This window comes from Mastomys coucha, unplaced genomic scaffold (assembly GCF_008632895.1).
Source record: "Mastomys coucha isolate ucsf_1 unplaced genomic scaffold, UCSF_Mcou_1 pScaffold7, whole genome shotgun sequence".
NCBI classification, from domain to species: Eukaryota; Metazoa; Chordata; class Mammalia; order Rodentia; family Muridae; genus Mastomys; species Mastomys coucha.
The window spans coordinates 97463460-97469363 of record NW_022196913.1 but is presented as its reverse complement, the minus strand read 5'-3'; the positions used below and the strand labels follow the sequence as shown (position 1 = coordinate 97469363).

Below are 5904 nucleotides of genomic sequence, written 5' to 3'. Positions count from 1 at the left end.
ATCTGCACATGCTGAATCAAAGACCACAAAGTACTCTTTTCTCAGTTCACTTACATGTTTTGCACCATGAGTCTCAATCTGGTTACCTGAGATAAAGCCACCTTCTGTGTCCAAACAGCTTAAGATGTTAGAGCTGGCTTCTCCAAGGGCTCCTCAACCAACCCAGTGAATAACACTCTAGGCAATGGCTATCTGCCATAACACATTTGCAGGGGGCGGGTGGTGAGGAGGGAAGGGTGGGTGGAATCTCCAGAGAAATGGAGGCAAAGCTACAAAAGGAATGATAAGTAAGTTTTCCACTTGGGCCATCTAGATGCAGCCCCCAAGTGGAGTAGGAGGCCACGGAAGGAAACGAGACACCACAATAAATTCAGAATTCTAAAATGATCTCCTTGTATATGGGGCAAAGCTGAAGGAATTGTCTGCAAAGTCCAAATTAAAAGACTGTAAGATCATACAAAAGGGGGATTATCCTGGGAGAGGGTAGACCAGTGAGGGGAGCCTACCAAAGTGAGACAGGAGAAGCTTAGAGCAGGCAACATACCCTGTTGTTGACCTTGAGGAAATCAACTGTCCTGTATAGAAGGTCCCACGTTAGGGAACAGGTGACCTCTGGGTACTGAGACCCTCAGTTCTGTGACTGTGAGGAACTGAATTCTGCTGAACAACTTGAAAGAGGTCCACAGGTGCAAGCTGCCCTAGCTTGACATTATGGTTTCAGGTTTCTAAGTCTCTGGGCTAGCTTCAGACACACACAAGACTTGAGGTGATGAGCAGCAATCATCTTAGAATGTTGGTATTTTGGCTGGTCATGTAGCACTCCATAGCAAGAGAGAAAAAAAAAATCTGGACATTGTATCTATTACCAGATGTGGCATTGATCATATATCAGAGGCTATACCAACTTATTAACATTTAGACAAACTATAAAAAAACAGAGCAGAAATATTTTCTTCCACTATGTAGGAGGTGTTTCTGATGCTTTGAATCTGTGTGTGAATACTGAAGGTCCTGTTCCCCAACTGGTTCTTGGTTGAACAATAAAGATGCTAGTGACTAATGGCTGGGTGAAATAGGTGGGACTCCCAGGTTCCCACGAAAGCTAGTAGACACAGGAGAGAGGAAAGGATTTGCGATGCTTCAGAGGGAGAAAGAGTCACCAACCATGTGAGATCTAGGGTAGAGTAACCATTGGCTACTTCTCCGATGGGGCCTGGGGTAGCAGGCGGGATATTAGAAACACAACTAAGCTGAGGGCAGATTTAGGGTGCTGATCTAGGACTAAAGGTAACTGAGCAACTAAAATTGAGTAGAGATTAGAAGTGCTGAGCCGGGAGTGAAATGAAGAGCATGATAGCCAAGGAAGACTTAGAAAAGCAGGGCCACTGAGCTAAAACATGTCAAAGATAAGCTAATGTGTGGGTCTCATCTGTGGATACAAGGGAACCTGGGCCAGGCTGGGAGCATGGTCCACCCAGAGCTTAAAGTGGGGTACTAGGAACTACATGCTACACCAATATGAAACATTTTGATTTTTAAAAATGCAGCAAAAATAATTTCTTGGCATAAAATAGGCCTAAACATTTTTATAAGTCCTTCCAAGTGTGATTAGGTGGTTCTCCCGGTCACTCTGTCTCATTAAAGAGTTGAAAATGAGAAGGTGTGGGGATGATGGAGCTAAGTGGCTTACTATCATTTACAACCCAAGATAGTGTGGATTCAGACTCAAGGTCTCTGTTTCTGACTCTTTTGCAACCTGCATTTGAGACACTCTAGATGGCTCTTGGTTGCTGGTACTTTTATCATGTGTATAGTCACAAGCTGTGCACTTCAGATCTACACTGGACCTCAAGACTGAGAAGCAATAGTGTTGAGCTCTGAGGGAGATAAACATCCTAGAATGAAATTGGTGCAAAGTTACGGGCAAAGTCACCCAGATTTGTCAACTACTCCACTGCCTCACAGACACCCTGCCAAGCATTATTGTGTTCATTTTACAGGTGAGAAAGCCAAACCCTGGAAACAACTTTGTCAACCTCCCCTAGCTATTAAGTCACAGGGCAGGAACTTGGACCCTTGTCCTTGTGACTCTGAACCTGAGACTCCTTAATATATTGGTGGTTGAGTTTGGAGGTCTCTGCATTTTAGATTTCACCAGTGAACAGCCTACAAGTACTACAGTCAACCTGACCCAGGTTGCCAAGCTGGCCCTATAACTTAGGAAAACTGGACACTATTATCCAGTTTTCTGATTCTTGTTGTCCAGTGACTGACTGACCTATGTGAACTGTGAACATTGCTAGTGCTAGTCAAATTCTTCCATATCTTCAGTTTTTTCTACTGATTCCTCCCTTGTCCAGGCCAGAGTTCCTGCTCTTTGGTCCTTGTATTTTAGCTCTTCCCCCAGTCTGAAATGGGCCCAGTCTCTCACTACCATTTACCTCACCCACAGAGAAACACTAACTTGCATTTGAACACACCACAGGCTTCTTTAGGCTCAGCTCTTTGGTTCAGCTCTGGTCCTTAAGGCTCTTTGCCTGGGACCCACTTCTGCCTGAACCTTCTTAATGCAGTGTGTGTTACAGCCTTGGTGGCCTGGCCCTTGCCTGCTAAGCTCTGACCTTGGATGTCTCTTCAACTCTTGTTTCAAGAGGCATTTCCTGCTGTTGACAAGATCCCTGCATTTAGCCCACTCCCAACGGCTGAGACATAGGAAGCCAGCTGGGCTCCCACAATCTCTCTGCAGAGAACCAACCCATCTTGGCTTTTCTTTTTCTTTTTTCTTTCTTTTTTTTTTTTTTTTTTTTTTTTTTTTTTTTTTTTGGTATTTTCAAGCAGGGTTTCTCTGTATAGCTCTGGCTGTCCTGGAACTTACTCTGTAGACCAGGTTGGCCTCGAACTCAGAAATCCACCTGTCTCTGCCTCCCAAGTGCTGGGATTAAAGGCGTGCACCACCACCGCCCAGCCCATCTTGGCTTTTCAAAGGTAACCTGAAGCACTGCAAAGGAAAAACTTGTAAACCTTTCTTTTTGAGCACTTTTTCTTAATGTTTGTTTTTGACATGGCATGCATGTTGTTTGCTTGTCAACCTCAGCACTCAGAAGGCTGAGAGGCAAGGAGACTGTGACTTCAAGTCCAGCTTCAGTGATATAACAAGACCCTGTCTCGAAAAGTAAAACCAAAACACCATTATTTAACTTAAGTATAACATCCTCACAGAAAGTGTAAATATCATAAGTATTCAGCAGTCATTAGCCACCACAGGGGTATAGACTTCTGACCACATATCCAACCAGTGACTCTTGTAAATTTGCCCACAGTTTTCCTCAAAGTTAACTATCCTTTTATCTAGCATAGTTGGTTAGTTTTCACCTTAAATACAAATGTAAGCACTTAATATACATGACTTTTAAATTCTTTAAATTATTATTGTGGAGGCAGAGGCAGGTGGATTTCTGAGTTCGAGGCCAGCCTGGTCTACAGAGTGAGTTCCAGGACAGCCAGGGCTACACAGAGAAACCTTGTCTCGAAAAACCAAAAAATAAAAAAGAAAGAAAGAAAGAAAATAAATTATTATTATGACAAATATATTTAATACAAAATTTGCCATTTTCTCCATTTTGAGCACATAACAGGATGGTATTCAGGTCCTCACAATGAAAGTGAAACTGAGCCTGTCAAGCCACACTTCTCCATTCTCTCTCCTTTGGGCCTCTGATGACTCCCATTTTGCTTCTATGGCTTTAGATCCTTTTCACTACCCTGTATAAGAAAAACTATACACTTATTGTTTGGCGATTGTTTTCTTTCACTTAATGTAATGTCCTCAAGGCTGTAGCATACATAAGAATTTTCTTTTCAAAGCTAACTAATATTCCTTTTGGTGGATCTCACTCATTTCATTGACCCATCTGAAGTTCAGACTTGGGGTGCCTCTAGTGCAGAGTTGGGGCAACTGTTGTGACAATGCTACAATACAAATGTTCAAATATCTCTTCAAGGCTGTGTTTTCAATTTTTTTTTGGATAAATACATCTAAATAGAATTGCTACATCATATAGCAATTTTGTTTGTAAATTTAAAAAGCTAAACCCTTCCAAAGGGTCAAGTGATTTTGAATAGTGTTACCAAGACTAGTCAGCAGGGAAAGGAGATGTCTTTTGAACTAATGATGATGGTTTCCATACACAAACAAAAGGGGGAAGTAGAATCCTTGTCTAATCAAAAAAATATTGACTCAAGAGAATCAGGGACTTGATAATGTGAGAACTGAAAGTAGCCAGGAAGTGTGGAACGAAAGCTCTGTGCATGCATCAAAGATGCTGTCAGAAGAGACCAATGTCAGCAGAGACAATGCACAAAACATGAGAACACATTGACAAGTCACATATCTGACGCTGGAATAGAGAGAAGGTTTGCGAGCAAGTAAAACAGCCCAGTTTAAAAAAAAAAAACTGGGGCAAGGGCATGAGAGGCTGGTTCTCCAAAGAAGGCAGATCAGCGGCGAGAGCTAAGATGTTTAACATTCCTGATCACTAAAGAGGTGCAGAACAAAACTCAAGGAGAAGCCACATCTAATCACCCATTAGGAAGCTGCTTGTTAGGAAGCAAAAGTAAATAACCCCAAGTGGAGAAGCTGGAGCCTGTGTGCCCTGCAGTGGGAATGTAAGGTCTTCAGCCTCCTGTGCTCACTTTGGCAGCACATGTACTAAAACTGGAACAATACAGAGATTAGCATGGCCCCTGCGCAAGGATGACACGCAAGATGCTTCAGCCTCTGTGGATGTGGTGCATCTTCTTGGGTCAGGATGATTCCGTCCCAATTGTGTCTGAAATTCATGAATGTGATGTCATTTAACTACATAGTTGTTGTATTGGATCTTATCATGTGAAGCTGTTGAAAAGCATTAACTGTGAGTTGCTTCCAGTTTGGGGTCTGGAAAGATACTGACTACACACATGCACACACACACACACACACACACACACATACACACACATTGTATGATAAGCATGTAAACTTAAACCAGAATGTAATAATAGAATAGTTCTCACATACTCCTCTACCAGCCTTGGCAATTAACACACAGGCCAATCTTAATTTCTTTTCTATACTCCATCCACCTCTAATTGTTTTGAAGCAATTACTAACATCACAAATATTTATCACAAAGAATTTCAATATATACCTCCAAGTGATGTGTTCCTTTAAAAAAAATCCACAAAATGATTTCACCAAACAATATTAGAATCAGATATCTAGTCTCACACCTAACTGACATGCACAAGTTTGTCTTTTGCAGCTGTTTTCTTTAACTTGCAGCTTTATCCTTTTGTGTCTTTGTTCCCTACAAATTTTGTGTTAAAGAGTAGATCCTTTGTGGTATAGAGTCTCCCCATTGTTGGGTGTGTATGTGTGTCACACGTGGAAGTCAGACGACAACTTACCAGTCAGTTTCTTCCTTCTACCAGATGCATCCCAGATATTGAACTCAGATTGTTGAGGCTTGGAGGCAGGTACTCTTCCTTAGCTATGGAGCCATCTCATCATCCTGAACTGGTAGATGTAAAGGCTTGCTATGAGTCAGGTTTCCTTCAAAGGTGTTAGTAATGTGCATCTAGCCTCTTTGTGTAATGTAAGCATTGTCAATCACTGCCTATGAGCCATCGGTAACTGTTGCATGTGCCCCTGTCAATCACCACTCCCTCTCCTTTAATTACTGGGGATACTTCTATGAGGAGATGCTTCCTTGAATCCACAGTGCGGTCACCTGGAGACACAGGCAGTGCTGGAATGTATCTTATGTTATGGATTTTCAAAATGTCACCACAAGTCTCCTGCTTCCTCTGAAGGTGAGCTACAGTGGACACTCCACTATAGCTAATAGTGGAGGCTAGCTTTAT

The 5904-nt window shown here is 42.2% G+C and overlaps 1 non-coding gene across 1 annotated transcript; it reads left to right on the top strand.

Annotated features, from left to right (window-relative positions):
• The first annotated feature begins 4684 nt into the window (after positions 1–4684).
• Positions 4685–4789, top strand: LOC116082853. Its single transcript, XR_004115479.1, has one exon. It is a non-coding gene; the product is annotated as a U6 spliceosomal RNA (small nuclear RNA).
• Positions 4790–5904: the final 1115 nt, after the last annotated feature.